Consider the following 13,882-nt stretch of genomic DNA (forward strand, 5'->3'; position numbering starts at 1 on the left):
GTGAGCCACGGCCGCTGAGCCTGTGCGTCCGGAGCCTGTGCTCTGCAACGGGAGAGGCCACAACAGTGAGAGGCCCGCATACCGCAAACAAAACAAAACAAAACAAAACATTTATATAGTAAACTGTATTACTCCTTTCCCTTATGGTTATTTGTTTTTGTTTATAAAGGAAAATTCAGCTTTTTTCCCCTAATTTTTTTTTTTTTTTTTTTTTTGCTGTACGCGGGCCTCTCACTGTGGTGGCCTCTCCCGTTGCGCAGCACAGGCTCCGGACGCGCAGGCTCAGCGGCCATGGCTCACAGGCCCAGCCGCTCTGCGGCATGTGGTATCTTCCCAGACCGGGGCACGAACCCGTGTCCCCTGCATCGGCAGGCGGACTCTCAACCACTGCGCCACCAGGGAAGCCCCTCCCCTAATTTTTTATGTCATATTTGTCTTCAAATTTTTTCATGTAGGGAATAGATTTGCTTTATAGTGAAATGTTTTATAGTTCTTTTCATACAGGACCTGTACATGTATAATTAAGGTGCATTTCTAGTATTTTTTAGTTACAGTTATTGTGAATGGAGTCTTTTTTCCATGTATATATATAATATTTCATTTTTACCATTATAAAGGAAAGCTATTTTTTTATATTTAGCTGTTTTACTGAACTCTTTACTTAGTTGAAATAGTTATTTGCTGATCTTCTTAGATATAATAATTATCTACTGATATAATTTACAACAATTGTGATATCATATCCTTATATCTAATAATTGTACCTTTTATAACTGTTTCCTCTTTTATTTGTGTGGACTAAAGCTTCCAGAACAGGTTAAAATAAACGTGATGAGAGTGGGCATCCTTATCTTGTTTCTGCTTTTTAATGCCATGTCTCTGATGTTACACTGTCATTTAAAATGTTGGCTGTTCATGTGTTTTTATGATGTTAAGATAGTATTTTTATTGCTACTTATGAGTTCTTTCAAAAATCAGGCATGGGTGTTGGTATCCTTCTAAAGACTTAATTTAGAATGCTTAAGATAAATTAATCAAAACAACTATGTTTTATCATATTTCACTTATTGAAATAATATATTAATACATTTCTTAAACACTTATCCTTTCTGGGATAAAGACTACTTGATTTTAGATTGTTATCCCTTGAATATATTTTTGAACTTGTTTTCCTAGTGGTTTGTTAAAAAATTTTTACACCTAGTTTAAAAATGTGAAGGATCATACACTAAAAAAGAAAACTCTAGATCAATCCCAGGTTTTAAAATTCAGGATATGGTAGTTTCATAATATGTTCTCGGTAGGTTTTCATCATTTTGTTTACCCTCTACAGATACAGCATGGGAGTTGATGACTGTGAAAGTTTGAAAGAAGTTGCCTGTAAACTGTGCTCCACAGCACAGAGCCTTTGAGGAGAAATTCCTTGAGTGCCTTTTCTCTCTTTGTCATTGGCCAGTTCAAGTTTCCTATTTACTGAATCAATATTGGGTAACTTATATTTTCCATGAAATACTCTGTTTCATCAAAATATTAAAACGTTTAGCATTAGATCGTGCATAGTGTGCACCTATAATTGCAAATTACCCACACTTGTTGCACTGTCATTAACCTTTTTAATTTCGTTCCTGTGTTTTCTCTTTTGTAAGCCAAAGGGTTCACTGTATACCTCTCTATCTTGTTACTTAAAATTCAAGTCATATTTATATATCAACTATATTATTTCTGATTTTACTCTTTATTGATATATGCTATTATCTTTATCTTTCTACCCTAGCAGAATTAGTGTCCCACCTCCTCCCCGCTCCCCAGGCCATAACTCTTCATTTTAGAAATTTCCTAGGATATTCTGGCCTGTGAAATTTCCTTTTCTGGTTAAAAAAATATCCTGGTAGTATTTTCATTGATATCACTTTAAATATGTGGATGCCAAGAGCAGGGCATGATTTTCATTTGCCCAAGCCTTCCTTTGGATTTTTCAGGAGTGTTTTAAATTTTCCTTCTTAAAGATTTTATACATAACCTTTAAATTTATTCCTTTTAGCTTTAAAAAAAATTCCCATTATCTCTTTTGTTGCTACTGTAAATTAAGGTTTTTTCCCTGTGATAGCTCCTAATCAGTTTTCTTGTGTATGTCAAAACCATTGATTTATTAGTCTTCTATCTGGTCATGTTAGTGAATTCCCTTGTTAATTGCAAGTTGATACTTCTCTTGGGTTTTTTGGAGATATAATCACATCATCAGCAAATGCTGATTCCACTTTTTATATTTATCTATCTTTCATCTATCTATCCATCCATCCATCTACCTATCCATCTATCTATCATCTATATTTTTACCTAATTCCATTAGACCTCAACTTCCAAAACAATGTCAAGTAGCAGTGGTGACATAGAGTTAATTTCCTCATTCTTGATGATAATGCGAATACTTCTAGTGTTTTCCTATTTAGCTTAATGATGACTTGTGGGTTGAGGAAGCTATATTTTAACTCATGGGCATTTTCATGGGATGCTGGGAGGGGATTCAGTTATACTTCATTCACTGCTAGTTTAATACAGAAACCTGATGAATTTAAATGTATACAAGGACTTTTTCCTTGATTTATAGACTGGCCTGATTTCTGAGCACAATTTTGAAAAACATGTTTTTCAGAGGAAAAAAAAGGACATAAATGAAGCAGATGTTCATGAAATACAAAGTACTAGGCAGAGGAAGAAGCTTTTTGTTTTACCTGGTATAAAGAATGTCTCATCGAATGTAGCCAGGTGAGTAATTACTCAGGCTAATGGAGAAGTTAAATAACTTCTTTTTAAGCTGTTTTTAACAGCAGTGTACAAACCACATCAACAGATCCATTTGGGGCAGGCTATTAGGAAAATGATTGTTAATGACACATGGGTTTATTTGAATTCAGAATTCATGCTGTAATCATAAATCAATTCAAAACCAGCAGATACCTTGCTATATTTATCCTAATGAAGTTTGATCTTGTTATGGACCAAGTGTTTTTCAAGAAACGTAAAGCAGAAAGTATACTTTATAGTGTTGTGGATACACATGTCGTATTTCAACTGGCCATTGCCTTTTGAATAGTCCTTCTATATTTGGAGACATTCCACTTGAGTCCTGCTTCCGTAACAGAGGAATCAGAATGCTGTTTCTCTGCCTTTCTTGAACTAGGTCAGTGGCATGTGACCCAGCCTCTGCCAACGAACCTACCACACAAGCCTTCCTTTTAGAGCAGCTGACATGTGGAATTGCTTCCCATCAAGGCTGGCTGAGTGGGATGAATAAGCAGCAGCTTTTAGGGGCATCAGTGGCAGTGATTCTAACAGTGAGGTCCTTCACCCAGGACTGTGCCTGCAATCCATCCACAGTTCCTGGAGTTCTTTAGGAATTCTGGAACGTTACCTGCTATCCTCTAAGAAATTGCTTCTCTGCTCAAGCTAGCTAAGGTGGACTCTGTGCTTTGTAACCAAGAACCCTTGTCAGCAGCAGCTGGCCCAGAAGGGAAAAGACCACTGAGATTACAGTCTATCAAAAGCATAGTGGGAAGCTGAATTTTAAACCCTGAATATTTTTGCTCGTTAGGTAGAAACTCTAGAAGCATGTCTGAACAAGTTAAAAAAAGGAGACCTAAGTTGGCCAGCTCTACCTTTGTTGGAACATGGTCTATGTATAATTTTGTATGATGTCAAACAGTAAGTTTAGTTGATTTGTTTACGGTCATTAAATCTGCCCTTTGTTTGGTACCCAGGCAATGAGCTTGTAACTTAGAGCACACTGTAGATTCCTAATTCATTTTGAATCAGGGCCAAAATAAATTTATAAATGCAGATAAACAAAACTCATGTACTTATAACTTGCCAAGTAAATACGCTAGTCTGCCGGTTCTTGAAATTTAGTGTCTGGGATGTGCCTTTTATGCTTCATCTTGGATGGTAGCTGGAGAGAAACACGTGACCACATTTCTGATACAGCGTATAGTTTCGAAAATGTAACCCTCTCAGCATCTCCCTGTGGTTAGACTTCTTCCTTTACTTCCTTACATTAAACAGGATACACCCATGGCTTTTCCAACTTATTTAGTGACATTTTGACATGAGAACAGAGAGCAGATCAACTAGGATTAGAATTCCCAAAGGCCTCCTACTTTGTTGGAAAAGAAAAGTCTTCTCTGTGGTAGAATTTGCTACGTAAAATGCTGTCTGTAAAGTGGGAGATATAACTAACCAAACTGCCTCTAACCTGAAAGAGGGTAGCATGCGTATCACTCAGGTGGTGTGGGCTTGTAGGGGAAAGGGACCAGACCTTTTTCCAATAAGCAAGTATTGGCTCTGTTTGGACCAGATCAAGAGTAGTTCCATTGAAGCTTAGCGAGATTGAGGAATATGGCCAAGCTAACAGCCTAGCAGGTGGCAGAAGCAGTCTCAAACCTAGTCTGGCTGACTGCAGAGCCTGTGCTCTTTTCTGAGCACCTCTCTCCCCCCTCCACCTCTCCCCCCAGGTCTCTGCCTCGTGCTGGCCTGGATGTGGCACTGCCTTTGCAAGGCCATTGGCTATTCATTCTACCCGTGGCATGCTGGCTGGGGGCAGATACAGCTCTCTGTCCGTTGAATAGGAACTTGACTCTTAACACCTTTAAGGCTTTCTCTGAATTTCCAGGAAACAGATTTCTGTAGGATGTAGGCGTTCCCAGGACAAGCTTCTTAGAGAAGTACATCCTCCGGGTTTTGAATAACCACAAATGACAAATTAAATTCTCTAATTCAACTTCTTTCTCAAATTTCTACTGCAGACCACTCCCTTATAATTTTCTGAACATTAGGGAAATGAAAAGGTGGCAATTCCAGCATCAAGGAAGGCAAGCTCTAAAGACACAGCAAACTTTTTTTTTTTTGCTTTTTAGTTAAATGCGTTCTTTCCCCTTCTCTCCAGGTTTTTATTTTAATCTCCAGTTATAAACAGGCAGAGATGTTGTACACTTTTGACAAGAAACAGCACAGTTTCAAACGCATTGGCCTCTGAAGGCTAAAGGACTCCAAATTAAATCAACTATCTTTTAAATTACTTAATCAAATCATAGCTTAATGAGAACATGGCTATTAACCAGAATGGGGTCTGTGTATCTGGGTGAATCAGAGCCACTTTATCTTTTTTTTCCCCACAAGCTAAACATTGCCAAGCTTTTGAGTTAGGGGTTGAGCTGTGCAACCTTTCCTTCCACGAGGATTTTCACCCCCAGTAGATTTCAGGAGAGGCTGCCACCCGCCCTGAGGTCGCCCAGGACCTGTCTGTAGCCCTGACGACAGGATGTCACTCTAAGTCTTCACAGCTTTAGACAGAGGCCATTTCCACTGGCATTGCCATCTAACTCTGCCCTTTGATGTCTGTGCTTTGCTGTTTACCTTCTGCTTCCCTGGATAACCTGCGCCCCTTGTCTCAGAAGTTTCAGTCAGCACACCCCCCAGACGCAGACAGGCCCAGCTCCGGTCACTTCTGCCTTCACAGATGTCACCTCCTCTGCCACCGCCTTGGTTCAGGCTCTTGTCACTTCCCGCCTGGATGATCTCAGAGCCTTGAAATGGTCTTCCTCCTTCCTCCCTCACCCCTGTCCCTCACGGCTGCCAGGATGCCCCTTCAGGCCAGACCCCTGCTGACGTGCCTTTCACCGCTTTTTATAACTTTCAGGATGAAGTGCAAACTCCTTACCATGCCCCCCCACCCCCGGAAAAAATTTAAAAGCTCTTTCCTTGTTCTGGCGCCTGTATTCTCATCCGAGCACCATCCCTCGCACCTTCCTCACCCTGACTCCCCCTCCAGCCCTGTCCTCAAATTCCCTCTCGGTTCCAGCCCCTCCTCTCTCCCCTCCACCCGGCCAACACCTAGGCTTCAGCATCAGGCTTGGGAAGCCTTCCCGGAGCTGCATCGCTCTGCACGCGGTGCCCCTCCCACGTGCCCCGCTCCGCTCAGACGCTGTCACCGGGTTTGGCGTCACACACTTATCTACTGCTTTGCCGGACTATGAAGAACCAGTGGCCAGTGTCTTACTCACCCTTGCATCCCAGAGGATGCAGAAGACCTAGCACGGAGCGGGTATTGCATACACGTTTGGATGCTTGCTGACCAAGCGTCCCTCCCCTGCTGTTGCTCCGAGGACGCCTCCCATCGTGGACTCTGCGCCCCTGCTCTTCGGTCCGTACATCCAGCACCCTGGCGAAGGCCTTTACTCCCTGCTCTCAGGGACAGATATAAAGCGAGGACTTAAATCTCCCCCCACGAGGCCTTTTCCTTTCCCCTTGCTTTGGTCCCTGGTGACACTCCATTTTTCAGACATTTCTAGCCTGTTGTCTATTTAGGAGACTTTGCCATACTTATCTTTGTATCTCCAGGATCTGGCCCAGGATTGCCTTGTAGAAGATGCTTGATCAGAAGGTGAAACACATCTTCACATCCAAGATGAAGAGTCTAAGGTCAGGGAGGTTACTGACTCACCACCGTCACGTAGCTGCTATCTAATGCGGCTGGTGTGAATTATATATATTCTGGCTTCAGTCCCCTGCTCTGTCCCCTAGAACACCCTGTGATATTGGCGTGTGTGTTCTATTTCGTACTAATAATATTAACTTCTGAGAGAAGACTTGGGAAGTTGCCGTGGTTGACACGAGTGGCTTTACAATGTATGAGGATCAGCCTCTTTGCCCTCCTTCATTTCCTCTCATTGCTCCTGAAATCCCATTCTCCCTATTAATACTTTCCCAGAAAGTTAGTATATGTATTTTAAATGTGCTTGCTTTGGTGCTACACTAGTTTGTAAAGTCTTTATTTTAACTCGGTTTGTAGAATGCCTGTGTATTTGTCAGGATAGGCTGAAGTGCTATGAAAATAGACCCAACAAGTAATGAGTGAAACACAATAGAAGTGTCTTTTTCACTCATGTAAAGTTCACGGTAGACGTTCCAGATCAGTGGGGTGACAGTCACATGGCTTCCTCTCCTTGTCATTATTCAGGCTGACATTTGGCTCTGCCGTCTTTAAATCATAGCTTCCAAGCCTGCTGTGTTTGTGATATCTCTTTATCCGAGAAACTGGAAGGAGAAAAAACATGGGAGAGGTGTGCAAGAGGCTTTATGGTCTAGGTCAGGACGTAAGGTGATGAACTTGACCTGATTTTCCCTGAGCTATACTGGTTTTAAAACAGAAAGCTTCATATCCAGGGAATCCCCTCAGTCCTAGGACAGCAAGGACAGCTGGTCACCCTCCATGGAAGTGGTACCCTAACCTCTACTCAGATTCCATTGGCTAGAGCTCATCCGATGGTCATACCAGGCTGCAGGGGATGCTGGAAATGTAGTCCACCCATGTGTCCAGGAAGCAGTCTCATAAGTATTTCTGCATAGACAGTTGGTGAGTATTTCTAAGAGCTATAAGCACTGAAACAAGGAGCCTAAAAAGTGGCTTATAAGAAGAAATAGACACAGAGGGGTGGGAAAAGGACCCAAAATCTAGATCAGGAGGGGATGGCTGAATAAAGCCTTTGTTGGCGATTATTCAACACATGGGGACCAGTTCCTGCATTTTCTACCATGCCCTTAGCCAGGGTTTGTCTAGAGTGGAGGTGTTCATAATTAAGACGAAATACAATCTTGTTTCAAAATCTTACCTCTTTTCACCCACTTGTAGGTTATCAAGGATTCATTTGTGATGGCAGACCAGAACGACCTTCACTGGACTTCATCTACATGCAGCTTTCACGAATACATCTACTACTTCTGTTCTTGGAGAACCTGGCTTGATCATTGTCTTCTAGCAGACATGATGTGACCCACTGGTATTTAAATCCATCCCCTATTAATCATAGCATCCTTTGTTGTAAGCTTTCTATATGCCAGCAGTCTTGCCAAATGCTTTACTTACATTATTTCATTTTGTTCTCACAACAACACTTAGGTACTTTAATTGTCCCTCTATTATAGATAAAGAAACTGAGGCTGATAGACGTTAAGAGACTGGTGCGTCACTACACACCTCTATGCCGCAGAATGAGGACTTAACTGCTCCCTGCCTCATTCCAACGCCTGATTGCATGTACTGCACTAGAGAGACTCCTAAGGGGATGATGTTGTTCATTTGGGGATAAACTAAAATCTGCTCCAAGGATATTATATTTCTCTAGGATGGGATGCAAGGATAGATGAGAAATGCATGCTCCAATAATATGCTGGTTGGGTATGTCCTGTGTTACAATATATTGTCTTATTTCTAGGAACACACTCATATTATCAAAATGTGTGTGTGTGTGTGTGTGTGTATGTGTGTGTATGGTCAAGGCCAGAATCAGTCTGCAAATATTTATCATAAATATCATTTATGTAGTCAACCATGTATATATATATATATATATATATATATATATATATATAGGGGACACTGAGTTGTGATATCCTGACACTCCCCCCCCACTGCCTCTTCCAAGAACTCAGGTATTAGTCCCTCCAGGTTCTGGGAATGTTGACAGCTGACAGCTCTTTGCTTAGCTTCTCTCTGGGACTTTCCTTAGCTAGAGATAGATAGCTTGCCCAAGGTCTTGCCCCCTTCCTGAGGGTAGCCCATACCCAATATGACTTGTTGATGCAAGAGTACAAATGCCTTGTCTCCTTCGCCCAGTTTAGGACAACTTTGAAGACCATCTGTGATGGTTAATTCTGTGTTAACTTGACTGGGCCAAAGGATGCCCAGATAGCTGGGTAAACGTTATTTTTGGGTCTGCCTGTGGGTGTTTCCGGAAAAGATTAACATTTGAATTGGTGGACTGAGGAAAACAGATGGCCCTCCCCAATGTGGGTGGGCATCATTCAATCTGCTGAAGGTCTGAATAGAACAAAAAGGCAGAGGAAGGGAGAATTTGCAATATATATATGTAATTGGTTCTTTCTCTTTGGAGAACCCTGGCTTATACACAATGCAAGCTCCAGACCTCCGTGTAGGATTGGCTGAGGCCCCTGTTGCTATCGCATTGCAGATCAGCTTCTCCCTGTGACCAACTATGCTGCCTTCATGCCTCGACAGGTGATGACTTGGAGCAATGCCCCCAAATAAACTTTCCTGTGCGCCAATCTCTGTCTCAGAGTTGGCTTCTTGGGAAACCTCATCTGCATTTTATGCCACGTGCAGTCTCCGTAATCTATATAATCTTTATGATAAAGACTAGAACACAGATCCTTTCACACACCCCCACACACAAATATGTTCCGTAAATAAGCATAGATTATTCACAAATAAATTATTTGCTGCTCACCACTCCCTCTGCGGTGGGTCTACGGAGAGGGCCATTCTGGGTCTGCAGCGCGTCTCTGTGAGAGTGTGTGAATCTGCATAAAAGTGTTCATTTTGAGTTTTCTTTTTTTATATTTGCTATATCTCTTCCCTCCTGCCCCCTCTAACATTTATTATTAGACTGTGAAAATAAAACCAGGAATAGCAGTAGGGACAGGGTCAAAAAAGGCCAGCAAACACGTGGTTGGGTAAGAGCATGGATGTACTTTAGCAGAGACAGCATCCTGTAGATTTCACCTTCTGAATAGTTCCTGATTTTGTCTACTTCCCACCTTCCTCCTTGTTTTCTCTTGGCTGCTTTATTCCACCAGTCTTACCTAGATTACTGCAACACATCCTTGGCTTATTTCCTGTTTGCTGTCTTATTCCCTCCAAACAAATGTCCATACTGTTTGGATGCTATGTCCAATACATCCAGTGATCTGCACTGTCAGTCTAACTTGTTATCCTGCTTGTTTAAATCTCTGAGTGGCTCTGTGGCACAGAGTGCTAGCTGTGCTCCAAGGTTTATGCTCCCTTCCTCAGGATGAAGTTATAATTAGGAAACAGTGGGTACGTTTGACAGGCTCCTTTGTTTCTTGGTGTGACTATGTGATTAGCTCTTGCCAGTGGAATGTTAGCAAACATGGTGCCAGTCACCTCTAGGTCACGGATTTTAAGAAATAAACGTGGTTTGCCATGTTCTCTTCTCATCTCTTCTGGCTGGAAGCAGATAAGACCCTAGGGAGCCACAAGATGGAAGGAGTCTTAGTTTCCGAATCACCATGTGGAACTGAGCTGCCCACTGACCAGACTCTTCTGCTTCAAACTATTACATGAGCAAGAAATCATTTCCTGTTGAGTTTGAGCCAAAATGCATATTGACATCTACCGGTTACAGCAGCTAACCCACCCAAACTAATAGACTGCTTGTTACTCTTATGAGATATTTAAGCCCTGTAGTGTGGCTCACAAGCTCCTCCAGATGTAGCTCCTTCTTGCTTCTTCAGCCTCAGTGGGTAAGGCCTCAGGCTCTGGAGCTGGTCCACATGGGGTTCATGTTTTAGCTCCCTCATCGGCTTTCTGACCTTGGATAAAGTACTTGAGTTCTTTCTGTTTCCCCTCCAGAAGAAGATAACATTTGTCAAGAACTCTGAGAATTTACCTTGCTCCAGAGTTAGCTTGCCTTGCTTTCATGGATGCTGGCAGAAGACACGAGACTCCTAGGTCAGAGGAAAAGGGCTTTATCATTCACAGCACAGCGGGTGACATGAACTTCATGTTTGTATTGGTTCCCCTTGTCCTCCAAGATCCCCAGTGCGATCCGATGCAAGGCCAGGTAGATGCTGCACACGCCGTGCATTCGCATCACAGCTAAAAACCCTGAGCTGAGGAATCCCAACTCTTTTTAAATGGCTGTGAGCAAATCTGCCTGAACTTTGCTCCAGCAGGAAACATTATCCTTATTATAATAGACAAATATAATAAACAAACCTGCTTCTCCTCTGGAGGAGATAAAATCTCTATCTGCCCAGGGAGCGATGTCTCCCAACAATATTGCCTTCTCTTTGGATTATTACAAGGACTAAATCCTTAGCACCTAGAGCTGTTTAGAATCATGCCTGATACATAATAAACCTTCAATAATTGAGCTGTTATTATCATGTCTCTCTATTCCACCTGCTTCTTTTTAATTTATTTTTTATTGCAGTAACATTGGTTTATAACATTATGTAAGATTCATGTGTACTTTATATTTCTACTTCTATATACACTACACCATGCTCACCACCAAAAACTTAGTTTCCATTTGTTACCATACAGTGGATTCCCTTTACCCTTCCCCTGTGGTAACCACTAATCTCTTCTCTGTATGTATGTTTATGTTTTGGTTTAAAAATAATGGTTAGATGCCACAAAGTAGGTGGCAGTGCTTTGACCGTATGCGTGTTGTCGAGTCCAAGGGCCTCTTCCATCCTTGTCCCTGGGTCAACGGGGGTGCTAACCTTCTCTCCTTTCATACAACACTCCACCTACTTCTCTACATGAACCAATCTGAGCTGCTTTATTTATTTATTTATTTTTGCGGTACGCGGGCCTCTCACTGCTGTGGCCTCTCCTGTTGCGGAGCACAGGCTCCGGACGCTCAGGCTCAGCGGCCATGGCTCACAGGCCCAGCTGCTCCGCGGCATGTGGGATCTTCCCGGACCGGGGCATGAACCCGTGTCCCCTGCATCGGCAGGCAGACTCTCAACCACTGCGCCACCAGGGAAGCCCTGAGCTGCTTTTACTCACTCAGACATGCCACACTTTCTTTTGCCTCTGGGCCTTCAAACTGATCCCTGTGTCTGGAGTATTCAGCCCCGCCACTCACCCCGTTCCTGCCTTTCCCTCACTTCTGTCCCCACCCATGAGCTTAGGTGCCCCTGCTCTGTGCTCACACCTCCGCTTACTCTCTTTCCCTCTCCTAGGACACTTAGCAACCCTCAGTGTTGATGTTGTTTACATTTCTTAAACTCCCCTGGAATGTAAGCTCTGGGAGGCTAGAGAAAATATGAAGCAGCAGAAAGGGCTCTGGCTAGCTTAAGGAAAAGGGAGAATTTATTGCAAGCTTTCTGAGTTAGCTCATGCGATCAGAGCTGGAGTTGAACAACCAAGAACGTGGGAAGGGAAGGGCCAGGTGATCTCCAACAGCCTCAGCAGGGGCTGTCCGCAGATCCATTTACTTAACTCAGCTTTGATGATTCCCAGGGTTTAGGTGTATCTTTTCCAAATTTCAAACATTAGAAACAGAATCTGAATTCAGCTTGTGTTAGGTGATCACCCTGGCTAAGTCAGCTAGGGTCAGTGGATGGAGTTACATAATACAGATGTGGCCGTTGGAGACCGTTCCCAATGTAAAGACATTAAACTGGGCCAGTCACTCTCAAGGATTGTCTACTACTGGGAATACGCCCAACATGCCCTTTATTCCTGACGCCAGGCTTGCTGCCTCCAATTTTTTCCCCCATTGCAGGAGGACTATTCTGGTATTAAGTTATTCTCTCTCAGCTTTAAACCCACTCTCTTTACACTCTCTTTAGTGACACTGGAGCTGGGTCTCTGCAAACCACATTTCTGCCCTGCTAGATGGATCCCTGCCAGGCTCCGGCCATGGGGGCGTGAGAAGCAGCCTGCAAGGCTGGAGGTGGGAGAAGGGACTTGCTCCTTCCTGGCGGCTTCCTGTTTTTGTTGGTGTGACTCACCCACCTTGCTTCTTCACCCAGCTGTGCCAGTTCGTTCCAGTAGCAGCATTTGAATCCAGTTTGCACTCTTTACAATACTCACAGAATTACTCTCATCATGCCCACTGATACCAGCGTGGGCCAAGCGATGCCCCCTCCGAGTGTGGGAGCCACACAGGTCCTGTCCTCTGTGTGCGGACACACTGACACCAGCTGAGCAGCACGCTTCCTCAGTGTTCGGTGGTCTCCGAAAGCTCAGAACCTGCCCCCGCCCCCCGAGCGCAGAGGTACCAATACCAGCTGAGTAGAACTCTCTCCTCAAGGGCCTGAGTTTCAGCTCCAAGGGGCTCTTTCTCTAGGCTTCTGTATCTTGGCAACCTCTGCTCCCTGTATCCCCAACCCTAGGGATAGCAGCTGCTTTCTATAGTTCCCACCCTGTGATACTGTTTTCTTCTTGCCTTTTCATTTATCTGGCTAATAACTCTTTACCTTAAACTCTATTAAAATAACTGGTATGATTTTTTCCTGGCTGGACCCTGACTGATATATGGGATGATTTTTCTAAAATAGAAATCTGATCTGATTTCCATTTTGCTTAAAATGCTTCAGTGATTGCACCAATGTTCATAACGGCACTATTCATAATAGCCAAAAGATAGAGACAACCCAAATGTCCGTTGACAGACAAATTGCATAAATGAAATGTGGTATAACCATCCATACCGGAATGTTGTTTAGCCTTAAAAGGAATGAAATTCTGATACAAGCTGAACCCTGGATAAACTTGGAAAACATTATGTACGTGAAATAAGCCAGACACAAAATGACACATATTGTATGAGTCCACCTGTATGAGATACTTAGACTAGGCAAATTCATAGAGACAAAGTAAAATGGAGGTTACCAGGGCCTGGGGGACTGGGGGAAGGGGGAGTTATTGTCTATCAGGTACAGAGTTTCTGTTTGGGATGATGGACAAAATTCTGGAAATTGGTCGTGGTGATGGTTGCACAACATTGTGAATGTACTTCATGCTACTGAATTGTACACTTAAAAATGGTTAAAATAGTAAATCTTATGTTAGGTATTTTGCTACAATGAAAAAATTACCAAAGCAAAAACTGAATAGTGCTTTAGTGGCTCTCATTGATGAAATTGGTTCGGTGAGGAAAAAGATGTGAAGGTGTGCTTCGGGCTTTTCCTGAGCAATATCAGGCTGTGGTGCTGCCCTGGCTTATGCACCTGCCATCGTAATCGGCGGGACCCCCCCTTCCATCCCAGGAGAGCCTAACATAGTCGGATGGGATCTACTACCACCATATGCAGCGTTCTCGGCAGGGCT

At 43.1% G+C, this 13,882-nt stretch overlaps 1 pseudogene; it reads right to left on the reverse strand.

Annotated features, from left to right (window-relative positions):
* Window positions 1-11,210: 11,210 nt before the first annotated feature.
* Window positions 11,211-11,344, reverse strand: LOC132500476 (U6atac minor spliceosomal RNA; annotated as a pseudogene).
* Between the last annotated feature and the right edge of the window lie 2,538 nt (window positions 11,345-13,882).

Source organism: Mesoplodon densirostris, chromosome 12 (genome assembly GCF_025265405.1).
Source record: "Mesoplodon densirostris isolate mMesDen1 chromosome 12, mMesDen1 primary haplotype, whole genome shotgun sequence".
NCBI lineage: Eukaryota > Metazoa > Chordata > Mammalia > Artiodactyla > Ziphiidae > Mesoplodon > Mesoplodon densirostris.